Genomic DNA, 23,270 nt, shown 5'->3' with positions numbered 1-23,270 from the left:
TTTTCATAGTGCATTATTGCTTTTATCAATATTGAAGATAAGTATTGCTACCATAACCCTGTTCCACTATGTTATTCATGTTGCATAATCTTGATCAAACTCAATCCAATCAAATATTCATTTCTCTTAGCCTTATGTCTCTCATCTTCATCAAACAAACCGAAACAACAGCAACAACATCAAAATAGTGCATCTAAGCGTCTAAGTCATGGGTTAATGTGCTCTCATTTGGCTCACAGTAGCCACCTTTTTTTCTCTGGGTTTCCATTCTTGCCCTCCAGAAAGAGCCAGTACTTGGATTTGTTTGGAGACTAATAATCTCTTGCCCTGACCGTAATGGCATGGGAATATGATCAAAAATGGGTTTGGTGCTATTATTTTCACTGGATGAAATTTCTTGAAGAGAATGCAACTGTAAGATGCAAAGCACTTATTCTAAGGGAATATATTGTTAAGCACAGTGACTGCTGCTGAGACAACTCCCTAAGTCCCCTCATTGAAGGGGTGAGTGAAACTGGTGGAGAGGTGATTCCTTCCATTTTCTGAATCATCAGAATTTGCCCCAGGGTTGAAGCAGCCTTTCCCTGTTAGGCAAAATCAGCTGCATCTATTCTAACATTCTATGCCACACAACTGTTAGTTGTCAAAACACTCTTCATAATAATAGTTATTATCAAGAACTTGCAATGTGATAGGAATCAAACTAAGAACTTTATATAAAACTAGAGGGATTATATAGAAATCCCCAAACCTTTGGTACTGCAAATGTGTTCCCCAGACCAGCATCAGCCTCACCTGGGAGCTTGTTAGAAGTTCCACCCCAGACTTATTGGATTGGATCACTTACTGAACAACATATCAAGCACTAAGTTTGAGAAGTGCTGCCCTAAATCACATTATCTCCATATTAGGCTGGTAGGTGTGAGAGGCGGAGTTCCCACCTTGGGGGTGACTCTGTGCTTGTGCTCCACTCTTGACCATGTGACGTTATTTTAACCTCGCCAATTCACATGTCCTACAGACTCCCAACATCATTTACTTCCCAAGCTCACTGAAAGCTCCACGGGGCCATGGGTTCTGAGTCTCCTAATGGTGCCCTGCCCTGGAGGGTGGACAAAATGAGTGATTTCCATGAGATAAATTCTTGTATTCAGAAAACGAAGAGAAGATAGTTATTAGAAAAAGCACACTGACGATGTTCTGTCTCTCCCAAATAACAGGGTTTGTGAAGTCTTGTTCTATAAGATAGAGGAAGAAGAGATGGAGGATTTTGCACACTGGAGACTCTGTGGATGGTACTGATAAATTATTCTTCTTCCTCTGCAAATAATTAAAACTTATGTCTTAAGGCAAACTAAGGACCAGAGCAAAAAGTACTTTCAGCAGATAACCTGTTATAAGTTTCTGTTTACATTTCTATCACTAAGAATGGACACTTCTTAAATCTGCCGTGTTCATAGTTGTAAATTTTCTAAAGCATGGGATGGACTTAGCTCCTTGTTATTGTATTTTTGAATATTCCTGTGCATGAAATTCAATCTCCTCTTTTCATAGCAGGAAATACTGGTTTTAAACTATTTCCTAGTTAAATCAAAAGATTATATTTCAAATATGATGAACACATGTCTTGTGGATGAATTGATATACCATCTTGCATCTATTTTACACCCATTTTCTGGATAACAGATGAGTCACAGTGGCTCATAACAGGGCCTCTTAGTGAGCCGAGATCGCGCCACTGCACTCCAGTGTGGGCAACAGAGCGAGACTCCATCTCAAAAAAAAAAAAAAAAAAAGCATGGTCTGAGATCTCCTTGCATCAAAATCTTTTTTAGTTGCTTGCTAAAATGCAGATTCCCAGTTACATTACCTGTGGAAAGCAATCCTGTGGAGGTTGGGCTAGTATCTGCATTTTCAACAACCACAGGTCCTTCTTATGCTCCCCCAGAGTGGAAGGATCCATGTGTAGCATGACTTAGGGCTGAAGGTCTTTGTAAGGACCCAGTGGGAAACTCTGGTAACCTTATGATAAGCTATCCAAAAACACAAGAACGCGGTTCCCCAGCATTGAGGAGGCCATCTTGATCTGAGGTGATGGTCACTTTTCCTTCCCACCATGTTGTTTTCAATATTTGATGACATAGTATGTGTTAAACACCATTAATATGCTTCTTATAGGAGAATTTGGCTTAAGAACAATCTCAAGTGACAAGTACTTTAACCAGCCCACAGAATTGTCACCCTCTCCCACAGTGTCTCTGAGAAGAGGCACTAGCATTAAAGCCCAATTCCTTTCAAGCTTGGCTAATCTATTTCTTGGAACATTCCACCCCACACCATTCCTAAATGGGATTCTATATCTGTATGTCTGGATATAAATAGACACAGTCTTGATCTGGTTTCTTCTGAGAAGGGAAGTCTGGCTTCCCTGATATGCCCCTTCCCTGGGCTAGTCCAGGATTAGTGACAGCATCATGAAAAGCGGCCTCTGCTTGGGTTTTGTATTTTAGGGTGCTGGGTCTGGGGAGGCCTGGCATTGAAATGCAGCCAGCATTGGCATTTCTTAATTGTAACAGGGCATCCAGCCACAACCAACACTGATTATGCCTAAATCTCCCTTTTTCGAAAATGCCAATGTTTCTTTTGTCTGTTTTGCAAATGTGGCTAAATGGGTATTTAGCCCTGTGGTTTGTATTATGCAACAGTTCCCGATTGTTTACTTAGGAGCCAAAGCACAGCAGCCTCACTGACCAGGAGAGAGAGAAGAGGGGCCCCAATCTTGTCTCATTGATTCTGTTCATAGTTAAACAAACCACGGTAACAGCTTCATTCATTTAACCAATATTTACAGAGTGCTACTGTTAGTGCAGCCGCATCCAGCCTGAAGCTGGAGTGGAGAACCGCCCCTAAGGGATGGTTCTAGGAGCTCTCGCAAGAAACCTTTGCGTTTGGGTCTCTTCCTTCCGCTTCCTAGGACAGAACTGATGAAAATGTTTGTATTCTGAGGTACACAGCTTGGTTCTTGGGAGATGAGTAATCTTCTGTGGGGCTAACACTTGGCCACAATAAAAGAAAGTCTTGTTATACCCTAAACAAAATGATTCCTCTCAGGAGTGCGTGAACAGACAGAATCTAAGACCAAACAGAAAGACCCCACTCCCACCATTCTCATGAAAACCAAACTGTTTCTGTGCTGCTATGACCACACCAACACCTGGAAGGAAGCTGGTGTGTATTCAGGCTTAGTAACAGTTTTGTCTTCAGCAGTCGATGTTATTGGGTACCTGCTCAGCTCCCTTAGGGGTTCTTTGTGGTCATCTCCATGTTTCTGTGCCTGTGATCCTCTTTGTAAGAACACCCCAGGGTTGGCCCAGTGCAGTGGCTCACGCCTGTAATCCCAGCACTTTGGGAGGCTGAGGCGGGCGGATCATGAGGTCAGGAGATCGAGACCATCCTGGCTAAGCCAGTGAAACCCCGTCTCTACTAAAAATACAAAAAAATTAGCGGGGCATGGTGGCGGGCGCCTGTAGTCCCAGCTACTCGGGAGGCTGAGGCAGGAGAATGACATGAACTGGGAGGCGGAGCTTACAGTGAGCCAAGACTGCGCCACTGCACTCCAGCCTGGGTGACACAGCGAGACTCCATCTCAAAAAAAAAAAAAAAAAAAGAGCACCCCAGGGTTGCTTCGCCTGATCCACTGAGAGTGGCAGCAAGTACCTGGGAGCTCCGCCCATCCCCAGGGCAGGCCCCTAGCTAATAACTGACTGGCAGAGGAGTACAAAAAACTAGCTCCTGTACTGCTTCTGTGCCTTAAGGTGAGACAAACCATAAGGTGTAACGTACACTCCAAAGATTCTCTCAGGATCATGCCAAAGTTGGGACCCTGCCGGCAAAGGCTCCTTGGCTTGGCTTCCTTCTGTCCCCACTGTCCTTCTCCAAACTCCCTTTCTGGTTTCTCCTGCGAGCACTGCCTTAATAAATCACTATCACGTAAATCCCTGTCTAAGGGTCTGCTTCTGAGGAATCCAACCGAAGACAACTTCCACTTGTTTATGAGCTATGTTTTTTTTTTATCACGTGTGGATAACTGGACGCCGTGTACTTAGAGGAATCAACAAACCACTGAATCAGGAAAAGAGGGGAAAAAGAACAAAAATTCTCTGTATTCTCAGCTTGGCTGAACTTACTTGGATTTGAAGACTCCACATTCCAAATACCACAGAATGGCTAGAACTTGAGGATTACTGGGTGTCATTTGTCACAGGAGGAAGGGAAGCTCAGAAAGGTGGAATAATTTGAAACTACAGAGTCATGCAGAGCCTGAATCTTTAAGTCCCAATCTAGGGCTCACCTTAAGGTATCCTTGAAATGGCAAACATCAAAATAGTGGAGAAGAAGGGACTTGTCTGTGCTAGTTGAGAATGTTTTTAGAATATTTAAAAATAACAGGACTAAGGCCAATGTAGCCTGTCTTTTTCCTACTGTTAATTTCAGACAATTGCTATTTTTATATTTCATGATATCATCCTTCCATAGCAAAACTAAAACTCTACTTTTTTCTGACTTAGATCTTCTCTGGTGGGTGCTGGTCTTGGTATAGAAGGCTTTCTCTCCTGAATTAAAAGCAGGCTTATGAGCTGTATGGTATTTATCAAAGAATCAGTGGTGTTTGTGTTGCTAAACTCATTGTGTTTTGGCACTTTGTGTTATTTTTTACTGCCTTCTGGAGAAAAGATGAACAGTTTGGCAGGTAAATAATGCTGATCAACATAATTTCTGTTTTCCTAGAAAAAGTTCTTATGGTGAAGACAACTCTGGCCAGGGCCCCCATATCCTGAACTCATTATCCTTGTGAATAGTTTTTCCAAAACCCTGGGCCTCTTATGTTTTCTTCACAATTTAGGCATAAACTCACGCTACATTGTTAATTCCCTAAGTCTTTTTAAAATCATTGATTTTAACGCACCTTTCAAACCTAGCCTCATTCTAAGTAATAATATCTATAAAATCAGAAATGTTATGGCCAATTATGTTTGTTTAATATACATTAAAGTAGATACACAATTACTAAAATGTATATTGCAAATTTCATCTATCATCCTCCTAAGCTCATTTCGCCAGCCACTGAAGGTATATGTGCTATACTGGGGAATTCATTGCTATAGATAAGGGGATGGATCACACACCCACATTCTTGCCTATGTTTCCATATGTCTGACCCATGTAGAGGATGCAAACATAGGCAAGGGAAGCTTGGCAAAGAGAGGCTCTGAGTTTGAGCAAGGTCTAGGGTGTGGTGGCTCAGGGAATAGAAGTGGAACATTTAGGGTGTGTGTAGGTACCTTTATCCTGGGATCTGGAAGCCCACAGAACAAGTGATTTCCTGAATCATATGTTCATACTCATGTTCATACTCATTCATTTGTAGTTACCTTAAAGCTGGGAGGAGAACAGTGTGGTCGAGGGCTTTGAAATCCCATTATACTAAAAATGATTGAGGGTATGAGGGTATTTAGCTTGGAGAAAAGAAGACAGAGCATGACTCTGGTTACTGCAAGGAATAGATACTAGACTGGTTCAATGTTAGCCATTAAATTGTAATTTAACTTAAAATTCATTGACATGAATGTATATTAGTTGTAATCTGTACCCAAGAGGTGGTTAGTAAACAGTCATGGTTCCCTAAGCAGAGATAGAGACTTCTAGGATATGCAGTTAGCATTTGAAAGAGTTATATCAGGAGCTCACATTTCTGAGATAGCTACTATTAGTGCTTCAACTCCCTTTGCCTGTGATCTACAGAAAGGTTTACTAATTAACCTAATGGACGTTAGGAATAATTTTTTATTGGTGGAATGAATGTTCAAAATATAAAAATTGGCTAGAAATACTGTAAATGTACTATCATCCCACATAATATAAGCCGTGTGTGTGTGTGTGTGTAGTGAGTCTGAGTATGCCATTAACCTAAGGCTTACATTTGCTCCTTGATTCTGTCATGGTTAGGGGAGTTTCCTGACTGGTTTTCACGGGTAGGGCTTGTTAAAACTCAGATTGCTGATGTAGTAAGTGATTCTGGGGTAGGGCCTAGCAATTTGCATTTCTAAGATTCTCATTGTCTCATGCTGCTGCTGGTGGTGGTTCAGGGAATGCACTTTAAGAACCACTTTTTTTGTTTGTTTGTTTTAATCTGATCTGACTGCAAGGTCACCTGAATCCTGCCACTAGAATATTATGCAAGGTGCTGATTGGAATGCCCAAGTGAACAGAAAATGTATACTTCATTGTGTTTATAGAACAAGTTTTCCAACTAGTATTGTGTCTGCTTGCTAAGAAATATTTTGGTGAGGGAAGAATCCATCCTGAGGCTTGTTTTCCTTAAATATAATACCTAGTTTCAATGTCATGAGGGAGGAGACCTATGAACTTCACCTACTTTAACTACGTCTATTAAAATAATTACTGAGAATTACCAGATCGGCAGAGGAAAATTTGCAACAGACTCTAAGGAATAAAACCGTCAGCACTGGGAGGAAGTGACAGAAGAACTTTCTAAGAGATCTGTCCAAAGTCTGGGTTAGAGGACTTGGAAAAAATGAGTTACCTACTTCAGGGAAAGGCTGACCAACCAGCTGGTAGCCTTGATGGACATGATTCATTTATAAGATGGAACACTGGATCAGGTGATGTGCAAATTCTCTTCCAAACCTGAGGTCTCTGGCTCTATGAAGAAAGCCAAGGTGTATGCACAGTGTTGATGACACAAACCCAGGTCCTTTCATAAGAATGGGTTCTGGCTGGGCACAGCGGCTCATGCCTATAATCCTAGCATTTTGGGAGGTCAAGGCAGAAGGATTGCTTGAGGCCATGAGTTTGAGACCAGCCTGGGCAACATGGCCAGACCCATCTCTACAAAAAATTTAGAAGTTAGCCGGCATGGCAGTGTGCACCTGCAGTTCCAGACACTCGGGGGGCTGAAGTGGGAGGATGGCTTAAGCCCAGGAATTAGAGGCTGCAGTGAGCTATGATCACATCATAGCATGCCAGCCTGGGCAAGAGAATAAGACTCTGTCTCAAAAAATAAAATAAAAAAATAAAAAAAGTCCTGATTAGCTGGTCCTTTAAAATGGTTCCTCAGAATCTAATTTCACCCACAAGACTGTCATAGAGATTAGAATGCTGATGGACCTAATTCTTTCTATCCTCCCATCCTTTTTGGAAAAGGTTTACCGTGCTGGAAGAAACACCATCTGCTCCTCAGTATTACAGGATCCACTGTGGAAACAAGAGAGACATTTCCTAAGCCAGCAAACTCCCAGGAAGGAGCTGACTCACTTGCAAATTCTGCTTCCATGGAGGTGAGAGAAACAAAAATGCCAACTTAATTGTTATTCCTCAGATTAATCTAATAATCTCATATCAAAACACATGGGCATTCACCCTGGACTTCATCATTATTATCACCTCTGCTGAATATATATATATTTTGCCATACTCTGCCATATATATATCTTTGTATATATATAGCCTTAGATAACAGTTCTGCTATGTCCCTCTTTGAAGAAACCAGGACCTATGAACACAATCCCACTCTGAATAAACCTACTGTATACCAACCTACTAAGAAGTTAAACTCTCTGGAAAATTATTTGCTCTAGAAGTGAATTCACTGCAGGGTTTCTTTAAATAGCAAAGCTACTAGCTTATATTCTAGAATTTTATAGATCATTGTGGGAGTACTTGACACAGAGAGGGGTAACAAAAAATAGAAAAACGTCCGTGGCCAAAGTGTCAGGAGTCCCATTTGATGGCAGAAGAGCTCCACATGATGATCAAGTGTCTCTGAAGTGATTGTGGGAGTCAATGGTGGCAGAAGACTGATTGGTAAAATTGGATTTACCCAATATCTAATTGCTTAAGATAAGTAACTACTGTGACTGTAACTACCCTAGTGTGTAAATTTGACTTCTCCAGTTACTCAGTTTGGCATTCCCTGTCATTATCATGGAGTGGATCTAAAAGGCACTTGGATTAGACCTCGTGGGCAAAGGGCCTGGAGATTTTTGTAAGCCACACAGACTGCATGTTCTGAGAACATCGGAAGAAGGAAGCATATTGTGGCCAAAAGCTAAGATGTTGTTGCTGGATCAATCACCACTCAGGATGAGTTTTCTAGGTTCACTTCTATCACTAAATCCATGTTTGATCATCGACAGTTTTCAAGGTACCCTTTCAAAAAGTTAAAAACATGAGTCTCATAAAAATATAGGAGTATGTGATGAAGATTTATTAACTCATTAATGAGAGAGCCAACAAGATGGTAAAGCTGGTTCAAAGAGAATTCATACATAATACTGGAATAAGATTACTAACTGAAATACAAAGCTGGTTAATATCTTACAGAGCAATAAAAGTGTCACTTTTGCAGTTGTTTTTTCTATCACACAGGAATCATTTAAATTTCCATGACATGAGAATCTCTAAATTAACAAACATGTAACTTCACAGAGTCTGGACCCTGATCAAAAGTTAATAGTATGTCAAAGAAAGAGAATGGGATAATCCTTGAGTGGGCCCATTAGATGACCAGTATGTCAAATGAAAGATGTGCATCAATTATTTTGCTTTATTTCCAAGTTATGGATAATTTTTCTTAATAATACAAACAGGTAAGGTTTTCCTTGGGCACTATTCTATGAAATTTGCTGGCAGCTAGCAGGTGAACTTTTTCTTTTTTTTTTTTTTGAGACAGAGTCTCACTCTGTTGCCCAGGTTGGAGTGCAGTGGCATGATCTTGGCTCACTGCAACCTCTGCCTCCTGGGTTCACGCAATTCTCCTGCCTCAGCCTCCTGAGTAGCTGGGACTACAGGTGCATGCCACCATGCTGGCTAATTTTTTTGTTTTGTTTTGTTTTTGAGATGGAGTTTCGCTCTTGTTGCCCAGGCTGGAGTACAATGGCACAATCTTAGCTCACCGCAACCTCTGCCTCCTGGGTTCAAGCGATTCTCCTGCCTCAGCCTCCCGAGAGCTGGGATTACAGACATGCACCACCACACCCAGCTAATTTTGTATTTTTAGTAGAGACGGGGTTTCTCCATGTTGGTCGGGCTGGTCTTGAACTCCCAACCTCAGGTGATCCGCCCGCCTCAGCCTCCCAAAGTGCGGGACAGGCGTGAGCCACTGCGTCTGGCCCATGCTGGCTAATTTTTGTATTTTTAGTAGAGACGATTTCATCGTGTTGGCCCGGCTTGTCTCGAATTCCTGAACTCAAGTGATCCACCTGCCTCAGCTTCCCAAACTGTTGGGATTACAGGCATGAGCCACTGCACCTGGCCAGGTGAATGTCTTTTTGCTTCGGAAGGCTAAATAAATATTTATTCTTTCTCCAAGTCTTCTCAGTGAAGAATTGTTTTTTTCCTTTTTTAAATCATATGCCCATAGTTCTCAAATCTGGAGGGGCGCATTTAAATCTCCTGGGGAGCTTTAAAAAAATCTTGATGCCCGGGTGACACCCCAGACCAATTCAATCAGAATCTGAGAATGAATACCAGGATGCAATATATTTAAAGCTCCCCAGTGACTTTAATGTGCAGCCAAGATTGGGAACCAATGTGCTATTCAGAATCAATATACATGTGTATGCCTGCATATACATAAATTTATTTGTTAAAGAATCAGATACACACATATTATCCTGTTTTTTATAGTTAATTACATTATGAAAATTTTCATATATTAGACATTGCTCAAATGACATTTTTAATGACTGCATGATGTTCCCTCACATAACATATTAAGATTTATTTGGCTAATCTCCTGTTACTGGATGTTTAGAGTTGTTTTGTTTCCCCTCTCCTCTTCCTTCCCCATCCTTTCCTTTCCTTTCCATTGCCTTTCTTTTTGCCTTTGTAAGTTAGGCTATCATGAACATATTTACACAAACATTGCATTTACATCTTGGATTATTTCCTTATAATAGATTCCCAGGAGTGGATTTACAGGTCAAAGAAAATAAATTAATGACAGCTGAGGTACATTACCAACGTGCTTTCTACAAAGGCTCATCAGTGTATATTTTTAACTTGTGATTTCCTCAGTATTTTATCTGTAAAATATTTGCATTTTCCAAAATGAGTTAAAAATTCATTTTTTTCTAGTTTTCTCAGTGGTCCTATTTAATTCAACGTTTTAATCCAGCTAAAATTTGTTTTAGTGTACATACGGAAAGAATTAAAGCCCTAATTCTATATTTTTCCAAACAGCTCCTTTTTCAACATCATTTATTGAATAATTCATTCTTTCTCCATTAGTTTATGACTCAAAGAAGTTTAAAATAAAATATGTAGGTTAATTAATGGTACTTCGTAATAGTGGATAGACTCGAAAGATGCACAGGAAGAAGGTTTCAACTACTAACAAACTAGTTTAAGCACATTCTTGCCTAAATCTTAGCTATTATTATTTCTTAGAGATACCTAGCTCTGATTTTAAGTCTTACTCATTTATAGAACACTTAGGTGTTGAAAAACAACCCAAAGCTCATCCTCTCTAAGATGGCTTTAATCTGTCTGCAAGCAGCTTGTAGCTTTGCCAGTAACAGGTCTGCCTAAATCCATCTGTTCTACTTCACATGTTCTCCCTCTGAAACATTGTTTATACCCTTGCATTATCTACGAATAAAGGTTTTTTTACATAATGTTGATTTATTACCAATTCTGAATGTAATGGAATCGATTTTTGTAAGTTTTGTTATTATGCATTTATTTCTGTTCTTATAATAATCATAGTCTCACTGTTCTGTGCTTAATAGCCCTATATAAAATCTGTAAATGAAGCCCAAAGTTATCAAAGCCATATTAACAAAGGGAAAGGAGGCTAGAATTTTTAATTATGTCCAAGAAAACAGAAAAGCATTCAATAAATGGAGGACACAAATCTTCTAACCCACATGATTCCTGTGTTAAAAATCACAGGAAAGGTAGATTTGCCTACTAATCTTTTTAATGAGTTGTACTTCATTAGTAACTCTAGTACTCAAGTTGTACTCTTTATCAGCTTTCTTGGGCCCCAAACCCTACATTTTGCATCTCCTATTGCCAGGTAGTGTTTAGACCACAGTGAATTCCCACCCCAGAACCCTGAGTTGGCAGAAGAAATAAATTGTGTGTGTATGTGTGTGTGTGTGTGTGTTACTGTTCCAGAAACTTGGAAGAACTTACCCTGACTCATTCACCCTCTCCCACCTAGTCTCCATATAGCTCAGAGTTATTTGCCCATTGGAAGGAAACACGCAAGAGGGTGGACAACACTTAAGAGTGTCACTTGTGGCCAGGGGAGCAAGCATCGTTTGATGGCCGTTTAAGCAATCAAAGTTTGAAGTGCTTTGCCACACCAGTGAGTCTGTGTAGTACCATCCAGTCTTTTGGAAACTTGGCAGGTTGGCTGTCACAACCGTTATTCTTATCCGTGGGCCCACTTGGACCCTGGGATTTGGCAAACTCCAAAAGACAAATTTGCAGATATTTTTCTTACCCAAAGTCTAGGCTATGGGCTGCCCTGATGGCTTGGGGAGAAGGGATCCCTCTATATCATTTCAAGTACCTTAGCCACAAATGGCTGGGCTCAGGAGTCCCATTGTGTCCCATCAATCATTTTACTTCAGATGAAGAAACAGTCGGAAGGCACAGGACCCTTTTCTATGGTGACTGAGCTGAAGAGGGAAGCTAGGGAGATTTTCCCTGAGGCCATTGAGACACAGGCAGGCTATATCTGTTTTGGAAGAAGTTCATGAGGCTCCGAGACTGCCCAGTGCTTTAAAAAATAATTTTCCAGACCTGAGGCAGGTCTGCGTCTCCAGCACTTTGCCCTGGGGGAACTGTTTTTTCCTTGGAGGATTTGAATTGCTGTTTTCTCCATTTACCGCAAGGCCTGTGTCTTTCCATCTGGTTTCTCCTCCTGCTCCCAAAGTGTTTACAAAGCAGGTAGCTCAGGATAGGGCAAACTGCTCAAAGTTCTGTGTTTCTAAGAACTTCAGAGCAGGACCGTCCTCCTTTGGGATTCCATAAGCTACCTGCAGAGAGGCTCTTCTCTAGTGGAGGTGGGAGTGTGGGGGAAAAGGAGCTCCTCCTGGGTTTGCTGCTTCTAAGAGCCAACCCTGAGCTAAGAGTCTATGTGCAGGGAATTTGTTGAGGGAATGCTCCGGGGGGAGATCAGGAAGGGCGTGGTGGAGATAGGTCAGAAAAGGGGAAGATGCCAAGCAAGGGGGGTGTGCCAGCATCAGCATCATCCTCCATGGAGCTCTGGAGTCTTAAATGCACCTCAGAGCATGCCTCACCTCCAGGAGAGAGAGCTGGGCTTTGCACACTTCTATATCAGTCAGTCATTGGCTAAAGCCACTTGTAGGGTACAAAAACTCCCAGCCATTTCTGGTCTCTGTATGGATGAAGCAACTCTCTGTATGAGTAAAATCATAGATTGCCTTTAGCAGCAAAACATGCAGAAGCTATGCAATGGGCTGGTAAAAGGGAAAAAAGGGATCTCATAGGAGACCCACAGTGCCTGCTAAAGGAACCTTCCGGGGATAAATCTTGTAGCTCAGGCTGAGCAATGCCCCAGAACTAGGAAGCAGCCATCTTCCCCAAAGCAGGTGGTAAGCCATCTGTGGGCTCTGTGGGAGGAGGAGGGCACATCCTGCGTAGGGAACCCTGCCAGTCAGCAGGGTGGAAGGTCTGGCTAGGCCACCCTGAGAACTGCCCGGTCAGCCCCTTTGTGGGTGTTAACACCTTTTTTCCAGCCCCAGGGTGTGTGTGACATGTAGATCACAAAGTGTATAAATGTCATTAAACTACATCTACAACTGCCAGACAGCTTGTATTAGTACCCCCAAATACACCTTTGGAGTTATTGCTGAGTGACACCGCAAAGGGGAATTGTCCTGCATATAAAAATTACATTTTCAAGTCTCATCATTTTGAGAAGTCCACCAACACTCCTCAGGCTTGCTGAATGGGACCCTTGGCTGCCTGACCGCTCATTCACAGGTGCTCATAGTAACAGGGATGATCCCTGAGCATGTAGAGTCCTCCCAGCACTGTATAGATTCTGGTATGTGATAACTCAGTATCATAGTCCCACCACCAGCTCTATGTGAGGTGGGTGCCTTCATCATTCCCATTTTATAGATAGGAAACCAAAACACAGAGGGGTTCAGTAAGTAGCCTACAGTCACATAGCTAGTAAGTGGCAGAATCAGGATTCGAATCCAGAGTCCTCATCACTGAGATACAATACCGTGGACAGAGAGCCCTAAGAGCTTATGAGATTCTGGATGTGAAGAAGCCAGGATTCCATCAGGATTCAGTCCAAGGCCTGGTGAATCCAAGTCTAAAAATTAGGACCTGCTTTAGCTCTCATATACTCCTCGCAGTTTGTAGCTGAGGAATCAGAAAAAAGGTAAAGACAAGTGATCTGATCAAGAACACAGTTCTGAGTGTCCTTAGGATCTCATTCCTGGTCTATGATATTTTTTGTCTCATTGTCTCTCATTCACATAGCTCCTGAGCTACATTGCTCCTTGGAAATGATAATTAAGAACAGTTAACCTTTACTAGGTCCTTAATATGTACCAGGTGCTGTGCTAAGCACCCAAATGCATATTTTTATTTAACCCTAGTAATACACCTATGAAACAGAGATCTATTATTATCTCCATTTTTTTTTTTTCAGATGGAGAATCTGAGCCTCAGGGAGGTTTAAATATTTTGCCTAAGGTTATAAACTTACTAAGTGGCCAAAACTTAAACCTCTTTGAGTTGAGAACAACTACTTTAATTAAAGCCAAGAAAAATTATCTAAAGCTTGAAAGCTAAAAAAATAAAAAAGGATGAGGAAATTCTTTTATATCATATTGGAACATTTTCTAATAGGACTGCCTGGGGATTAGCTAATTTTTTAGGGGAATGTAACTTGTTTGGGCTTACTATTTTTTTCTAACAGCTTTATTGAAGTATAAAGAACATACAACGAATGCACACATTTATTTCAAAATCTGTTAAATTTTAACATATGTATATTGCCATGAAACCATCACTACAATAAAAGTAATAAACATGTCAATCACCCTCAAAAGTTTTTGTTATTTACTCTTGATTAGAGACCAGACTGACAAGTTAGATGTTGCTTTATACAAGATTGAGCACATGACTTTCATCCAGTAAAGAAGCAAATGATATCTCTCTGGTAGAAAAGATAATCCCAAGCATTGTAGTTGTATTGCCTGGAGGGCATTAATCAGTTTTGAACCCAATTAAACAAATTTTTTTAACCTCCCTTTCCTGACTGACCATATAAATCTTTGTTCCTCAAATACTCTGTGAACTGACTTGATCTGCCTACTGGTTTTCTCACTAATGAAGTAAATAAATCTCTGACATACAGTCACTATACATTCATATGATAGTCATGTGCTGACTCTGGAAATTATGCATTGCCTCTACTGAGTTTGCACGTGGGTGTCTCCGTATGTGTAGATGTACAAAATGTTCCCAAGAGCAAACCAGGGCACATAGGGCCTGTTAACTGGAGGGTGGTAGAGTTCCAGATGGTTCTAGAAGGTCGTGGCAGCCATATAAGAAAGCAAGCTTATGAACTTCGCTCAACCTGATTTGGCATGTGCTGCTGGAGTGACCTGTCAAACACAAATGTACAGAGAATTTGTGCCTCAAGTCTCTGTAGGTTCCTGTTCTTTCCATCTCCGCAGATTTGAGATTTCCTTTTCTGTAGCTGCACAAATATCCAAAATTTCCATCAATTCACTTTCTAGGAGGAACATATGATAGGCAAACAAGCTTTTCTGGGCCTGTAGTTCATTTACCTAGAACCTTGAGGGGATATACGATGAAAACAGAAGATCTCATGAATAACAAAAAGGAAAGACAAAAGCCACCCAGGAAAGGTTAGCCTGCTTCAATCACAAGTGCAAACATGGCTCCCTTCAAATAGATTTATGTGTTCCTTTTTGGAGGTAGGACAGGTTTGTTTAACGTTCTCCAAGGGATCAGATCTCATGCTTATTAATCATTGCTCCTTCAGGAGCATGCCTGATGAAAATGCTTCCCTACTTACTTTTACTGTAATCCTTCCAATGTCTGCTATTTCTTTTGCCATAATATCATCCCTCAACCCTTTTCCAGCCTTCCATCCAGCCTTCAAAATTCTGAACAAATGGCATCTCCTGGAGTAGGCCGGCAGCCTGGACCAAGGCTCCCTTTGGACTCCTGTGTGGTTCTCAGGTATCCTTCCCAGTATTTCTTGCTTCGTGCTACATTGGCCTCTATGTCATCTCTATCCCCCAGGAAACTGTGATAGGTCCTCAAATTCCCCTTGAAGCACAAATTCTCCAGGAGACAAAAATACTGTGTACATTCGGGTTTGACAGGTCACTCCACCAGCATCCTTTTAGTCTAAGTGCCTACCATGCAGAAAGAAGCAAGTAAGTAATTGTGAGGGCAAGGATCATGTCTCACACCTCTTTATAACATTTTTTGTTTGACATGGTGCTGGGATCTTAAATTGGAGTATACAGTCATGCGTCACTTAACGATGGGGATACCTTCTAGGAAATGCGTCATTAGGTGATTTCATCATTGTGTAAACATCATAGTGTGTACTTAGGCAAACCTAGATGGGATAGCCTACTATACACCTAGGCTATATGGTATAGCCTATTGCTCCCAGGCTACAAATCTGTTTAGCATGTTACTGTACTGAATACTATGGGTAACTATAACACAATGGTAAGTATTTGCATATCTAAAGATATCTCAGCTTGGAAAAGGTACAGTAATAATCTGGTATTCTTATCTTACGGGACCACCCATCTATCCATCATTGACCAAAATGCATAGCGCATGACCGTGTATGTTTTTTAATTGTTTCATGAAGCTTTTTGGCACCAATCTTCCTTGGACTATTTAAGGCAATATATTTCAAATTAATTTGAGCATGTTAATACTTATAGGAGAGTCCAATGAGTAATTTAAAAAATTCTTTACATACTTTGCCCATTAAGCGTCAGTATCCTAGAGACTGTGGGTTAAGATACTGAGGGTTTAAGACTAGAGATAAGTACTTTAAGGTTTCTTCCTCAGGGGACTTGGAGACCACTTGTGATCATTTGGGTGTCATTTTTGCAGGGCTTGACTAATGTACTCCAAAAATTTAGTCCCCCACAATGTGTATCAGGAGGGCTCTGGTTCTAAGCAGATGGAAGGTGATTAAAGTCTCCTGAACAGGAAATCATGAAGCCATGCCATACCTCTTCCATTTACTTACACTCAACAAGCTCTTTCAGAAATGCCCTGGACAACCAGAACCAGTTCTACTTTAACATAGTTTGTGGACTTTGATTGAAAAATAAGTTTAAAAAGTAAGTAGTTTTCTGAAGAAACTGAGTTCCCTAAGTAAGAAAATATAATTTTGAAATGGAATGACACAATCAGAGATCTTGAAAAGGTCTGACAGTTGCAGTCAGTTTTTTTTTTCTTTAAGAAGAATGTTGCTAAAGGAGTCTAGGAATGTGGTCCAGGACAGGCAGCAGCAGCATATGCAGGAACTTGCTAGAAATGCATATTCATGAGCTCCACCCTAGATCCGCTGAATTGGAATCTCTGAGGGTGCGGCCCAGGAATTTATGTTTGAATAAGCTCTCCAGGTGATCCTGATGGTCACTAAAGTTTGAGAAGAGCAGACCTTTAGGTCTAACACTAGACCTAAAGGGTTTTAACTTTCCAGAGGGTTAGCTGTTCTCCTCGGGAAGCAAAATAATTAGCTTTGCAGGGTTCTTGTTAGACTAGGGCTTCTAAAAATCACCTGGAGAACTTATTAAAACACAGATTCCTGGGCTCCAAATCTAGAGATTCTAGTCCAGTCGGCCTGTGGTGGGGTTTATGAATCAGCATTTCTATCAAGTTGCACAGTGATGCTATTGTCTGTGGCCCGCACTGAGCAGGAAGGATGGACACCCAGATAGCTCCAAGCTGGTCCTACATGGCTACAAAAGCTACACTCCATCTAGGCAGACATCACAGAGGCTCTGCCATCATAGGAGGGTTATTTTTTTCTTGTAAGGAACCCACCAAAATAATACCAGTCTCTTTGCTGTTAGAAAATAGCACAGAGGTCTTTGGAACTGGTTCCTGTCAATAGCTTCAACAGGTAACATCTTTGTGCCATTTTTTTTTTCTGTTCATACTTCACTTGGTGAGATTGTCATTCCTTCAGTCAGAAACAGTCACTTCAGTATCAGTATGTGGATGCTGCTGGGGGCAGGAATCCTACCACCAACCATCATGGATGGGGCTTCCCAGCTAGGGCTCCTTGCCAAGGGATTGAATGAATGAGCGAACAAATGAGTGGCTGCAATCCACATACCTCCCAGTAAAACCTGGCTCTCAGAGAGGCTGCATCTAACTTCCGAACTATCTCCTTAGCACTATAGCCTCACCAGAAGAAAGGCACGAGCTATCAAATGAAGTAAACGTTGGCTGTTATTGTTTTCCATGAGAGTAAACTGGAAAATGGACATAACACAGACTTGACAAGCTGTGTGTCCATGGCCTATTTATTGAATCTTTCTGAACTTCTGTTTTTTCATCTATGAAGCGGAATTAGCAGTACATACCTTGACACTGCTGTGACCAGAGTTATTCGCAGAGTGGTTGATGAACCTGCAGTATCAGCATCACCTCCGAGTCTGTTAGAAATGCACATTCTTAGGCCCCAGACCAAATGAATCATAATATCTGGAAATGATGCTCAGCAAATTGCTTTAACAAGCCCTTCGGGGATTCTAGTGCACACTAATGTTTGAGTAACATTGGATGTGAGGATCAATAGTACAGATTTTAAGGGTCAAAAATGCTCTGAGGAGTGGGGCTGCACTACTTTGAATGCTGGCTCTACTACTTACTTGCTGTGTGATCCCAGGAAAGATGTCTAGCCTCTCTGTGCCCCATTTTCCTCATCTCAAAAATGATCGTTGTTGTGGGGATTAAATGAACTAATACATATAGAGCAGTTAGCAGACATTCTGACACATAGCACATAACAAATGGTGTTATTGGATATTTAAATATAGATATAAACCAGGTCATGTTATGTCGTATGTATAATAAAATAATTATTCATAATTATTGCCTCTGCACATGAGATTATGGTTAATTATATTTTCCTTGTTATGTTCCTCTTTGCCTATTTTTCTGCAATTAACATGAATTACTTTTATAATCAGAAAAAAACACTATAAAATAATTTGCATTGAAGGAGGGAAAATGTTAACAGCAAAATTACATGAGGTGTTGGGGTTGGCTATAAACTATTTTATGGGTCTCCTGGGTCTCCCTGCACCCTATACCCTTCTCCTTAAAGCCAAGTATACTTTTTGTCGGCGTCTGTGCACACATGTGTGTTTGATAATTCCCATGCAATTCAGTTGGGGAGAACAACTTTTTAGGTCTCATTATCTCATAAGCATGGGCTCAACATGATTAGATTGGAGTGTTCTCCATCCGTCTTTGTATCCATGCAACCACTAGGTGAACAAACCCAGGCTAGTCTAATGGATCATGAGATACACCCTGCGGAACAGAGAGAAATCGTCTTAGCTAAGGCACTCTAAACCAACGAGCCCTCCAGCTGATCCAGCAACAGACTACAAAGGGAGTCCAGCTGAACTCAGCCCAAACTGCTGACTTACGGAATCATGAGCTAAATAAATGAATGTTGTTTGAAGCCTCTAAGTTTTAAGTTGAGGGTCATTTGTTACAAAGCAAAAGCTAACTGACCTACTGAGTATGTCTCAAAAGTTTGCTTTCGTGCCATCATCCTCTCTCCCAGTTCTGCCCTCCATACCCTGCAGTCACATTTCTTTTCACTCTTTCATGTTAGGAGTTTTAGAGACAGTTGGACTATTGGGATGAGTAAGCAGCAGGCAGCAAGTAGAGCAGAAATGCAGCATGCTTGGAAGGCACATCAGTCATGGAAGGTGCTCGCTTCACATCCTTTACCAAAAGAAAATAGGCCAAGAGGAAAAAAGGAAACCTGACTTAATCTAAATTTTTCACATGGCATCTCAGGAACAACCAATGATTCTATTCTTAGCCTTTTCCTCTATCGAAGCTAAAATGTATTTCCAGTTTAATGCCTGTGTTGGTCTAAAAGGGAATACTGAAGTTGTGGGCTAGGACAGGAAGAACGTCACTGGTGAAATAAAATCTTGTCATTTCATTTCATTTCAGGAGCCAGAAAAAAGTTTGCTATAGGGCTGGCCCTAAATGTCATCACTGATCGGAACAAGTGGTTGTTGTTGGCACCACTCGACCACTCTGTTGTTGGTCATTGATATGAGAGCTCAGGGGCAGCCTTCTGGGAAGAACTAGGGTGTTCTCTGCAGCTTCCCAAATCCTTTAAGAAGTAAAAAAGATGTTTGCATTTGCCATTGAGAAATTGCCGGTTCTTTTCTAACTTTTGGGTCATATGGATCTTAACTGGATGCATGAGGCCATCTTCATGCTTAGAAACACCATAGTTGACATCTGTGAATCACTCACATCATGCCAAGCAGTGTCTAACTTCTTTATGTGTGTTAGTGCTCATAACAATGTTATGATCATCACCCCTTTTCTACACATGAAGAATGGAGAAACAGGAAAGTTAAATAACTTTCCCCTAGGTCTCAGGCTGTTAACCTTTATGCTAAATTGCCACTACATGCAGGACAGTGCCTGGACATAATAAATGCTCAACAAATATTGTGCCCAACGATGTGAGCCCTAACAGGAATATTGTACCCAGTAGCTGGTGAACACATCTTTAGAATGAATATTAGTGATAGGGCATTTATTTATTCTCCTCTTCTGTCCTTATCTCTCCCCTTAAAGGGCCACCCTTAGCACATCTATTCTTTCTGGATTTCAAGGGGGCTGTGAAATTAAAAGGTGGCAATTTGGTGGGAAGTTTAGGAGACTTGTCTGGAAAGTGAGTTTTTTAGCAAGCATGTAGTTTTCACTGAGGCTGTGTGTGCATTGTGGCTGAGGGCTGGGGTACTGATGAGCCCCTGGGGATGGTGGGTAGCAATAGGACTCATTCCCCTGCCACTGTCAGGGTGGCTTGCCTCTTTTCTTTCTTCTCCATAAGACGTTTTAGATAAACATCAAAATTTCCTGGGCTCAGCCAATCATTCTGTCTTCACTGATAAGGAGAACCTTGCAAGTGCAATTCCCCTCCCTCTCAATAAACAGGCAACCCCCTTTTATCTCTCTCTCCACCTTCTCCCCTCACCCCATGTACATGCACAGATGTGCGCAGGATGCGCTCACACACGAATGCACGCACGCGCACACGCGCACACACACACATACACCCACACTATCTTCTCTTTTACTCTAAACCAGGAAAATTCGATGTGAGACCCTGTCTTTGAAACATAATGGCTCAGAAATAGCTCAGACTCAGCTTAGAATCAATATGCTCTCTGTGAAGCCACTGGAATTCCAAGTTTTCCTAGCAGGCTTTAGACAGAAGTGGAGTCAACATATTCAGGCATAAAATGAATTCCAATGAGCTCCATTAAATAATGTCAATGCTTGAGGACACTCACTAGTTACCTCGGCTGAAGGGCACACAGCTTTGAAGTCTCAGACTTCAGTAAAGGTATGTTTAAAATTTCAGTCATGAAGTGAATTAAGATGCTTTTCTTCCCTGCCAATTTTGGAAGTAGAAAGATGATTTTATATGGGGACAAGATGGGACAAAGGAAAGGACAAAGCTTATGATTTACATGTGCTCTTTGGATTTCAAATATAGATGCAGTGACAAATAAGCAAGTCACGGCACCTTATCATAAGTCTAATTATAGATTTATTTAAGACACATATTGAGCACCTATTGTGTGGGAATTGTCAGTGTGTGTGTGTGTGTGTGTGTGTGTGTGTGTGTGTGTATAAGATGAAGATAGCATTTCTGTCACCCAGAAGTTTGTAGTTGAATTCTGATGCAAGACTTTGGATCTGGGCACACGCCCAGGGTGAAACTGTAAATGTGATGCTTTGAAACCCACACTGCCCCAGAAACAAAACTTTTTTTAGACCCCCCAGTTTTAAATGAACATTCACTTTCCCCAAATATAATTTGATAGCTAATCTAAATTCTCCCAATCAGAAACTTCCTTTGCCTTACGAAACTCCTGACCTAAAAGCGAAGGAGGGTGGATTTTTAACTGTGGAAGACACAGATGAGGATGTGCTTTGAGTGGTCCAGGTTCTTTTATACCGGCGATCAGTTCCAGTTATTGAAAGAGATGCCCTGCCAGCTCCAACCTCCCTAAAACCAAAGACCGACTGAATTCCCAAGGGCACATTCAGAAATTGAGAGAGCAGGATATAGACAGTGAGAGAGAGAATGAGATATTTCTCAGAAAGAAAATTTAATATTAGTTGGCTTTGGGGGAGAATGCTTAATATCAGCTGGCTTTTGTAGAGGATGCCACACTAGACTGGGAGTTTCCTTAGCAATCTTTCCGAACACCTCAGCTCTCTTTTCCTGACCCTGGCCCCTCTCTCCTGTCTGGCATATGCTTGCTTAAGATTTAACAGATGATGGCCGGCCACGGTGGCTCATGCCTGTAATCTCAGCACTTTGGGAGGCCGAGGTGGGTGGATCACCTGAGGTCAGGAGTTCGAGACAAGCCTGACCAAGATGGTGAAACCCCGTCTCTACTAAAAATACAAAAATTAGCTGGGCTTGGTGGTGCGTGCCTGTAATCCCAGCTACTCATGAGGCTGAGGCAGGAGAATCGCTTGAACCCGGGAGGTGGAGGTTGCAGGGAACTGAGACCACGCCATTGTACTCCAGCCTGGGTGACAGAGCAAGACTCCATCTCAAAAAAAAAAAAAAAAAAAGAAAGAAAGAAAAAAAAGATTTAGCAGATGTTATGTCTCACTGGGTTCCTGCTCCTGATGAGACCCAGTCATCTTTCACACAGTCTCACAGTTTATACTTCTTGTTTATCCCACATAGCATCGTGTAGTGGTTACAAGTGTAGACTCTGAAGTCGAACTGCCTATATTCAAATCTTGGCTCTGCCACTCACTGGCTGTGTGCCTTTAGGTAAGCTGCCTCACCTAACTGTGCCTGTTTCCTAATGGGTAAAATAGTGATAATAGTTCCTACCTTGAATTCTTTTCATGAAGATGGAATGGGTTAATATTTATAAAAATGATTTGAACAATGCTGGACATATAATAAGTGCTAAGTGTTTCTTTATAATAAATAAACCTGGTGGATTTAGTTTCATAATATGTCTCTCTTTCCCAAATGTAAGTTCTAACTTACTGTTTTATGTCACTGAGGTGCATTATTGTGACCCTAGATATCAGATACACAAGGTCAGAGTAATGAAGGCAATTATTACTACGACTATTAACATGATTGATAGTGAACATTTGTTGAATGTTTGCACCGTAGTCAAAACCTTATAGGCATTATCTAATTTAATCATGGCAATAACTCCTAGAAATAGATATTTGACCAATACCCATTTCTCAGAGGAGGAAATTGAGGCTCAGACAAAACTAAATAACTTACCCAAGGTAACAGTCAAGAAGTGCTGTCTCAATCCCAGGGGAACTGAGGGGTATGCAAAGTCCTAGATCATTTGAGAAAGTTTGCAAACAGTGATTGGGAACTAAGGCAAAGAGATGAGGATAGTTTGGTGGCCATAAAAATGTGTCTCATAGATTTCTGACTGATTTTCACCCACCTCTACACACGCCATACTTTGAGGGTGAGCTAGACTCAGTCAAAGATTAGAATAGGGAAAGGGAAAAATACTAACTTTACAGTGGAGAGACCTGGCAAATATGACCTTCACCACATAACAAAGTGTAATATTACCAGTAATGTCATATGGATCTACTGTATCCCCTGACATGAAATGACGAGTAGGCCACTTTACCTTAGCTGTACTCTTTCCAAAAACCCATAACCTGAGTCTAACAACCTTAGTCTTGTTCCATTACAAGAACAATAGACAAACCCAGATTGGATGATATTCCACAGGATCCCTGTCAATGCTCCTCAAGACTGTCAAGGCCATGAACAACAAAGAAAGACTGAGGAACTGTCACAAACTAAAGAAAACAGGGGAGACATGACAATTAAATGCAATGTGGTGCCCCAGATTGGTCCTGGAACAAAAAAGAAACACTAATTG

The 23,270-nt window shown here is 41.3% G+C and overlaps 1 protein-coding gene across 5 annotated transcripts in view; it reads right to left on the bottom strand.

Moving 5' to 3' along the window:
- The window catches only part of SNAP25 (synaptosome associated protein 25), an 88,984-nt gene that overhangs the window by 39,512 nt on the left and 26,202 nt on the right, over positions 1–23,270 (bottom strand). The window contains exon 1 of one of the 5 annotated variants that reach the window (XM_054466457.1): positions 17,682–17,703. The exons of the other annotated variants lie outside the window; for them this stretch is intronic. The gene's annotated coding sequence lies outside the window, so the exon portion shown is untranslated. Of the gene's footprint in view, positions 1–17,681; positions 17,704–23,270 lie in introns of those variants that run through there. 5 annotated transcript variants of the gene reach the window in all.

Source organism: Pongo pygmaeus, chromosome 21 (assembly GCF_028885625.2).
Source record: "Pongo pygmaeus isolate AG05252 chromosome 21, NHGRI_mPonPyg2-v2.0_pri, whole genome shotgun sequence".
Classification (NCBI taxonomy): Eukaryota; Metazoa; Chordata; class Mammalia; order Primates; family Hominidae; genus Pongo; species Pongo pygmaeus.
Note: the sequence above shows the minus strand (reverse complement) of the source record. Positions and strands in the feature narration are given on the sequence as shown.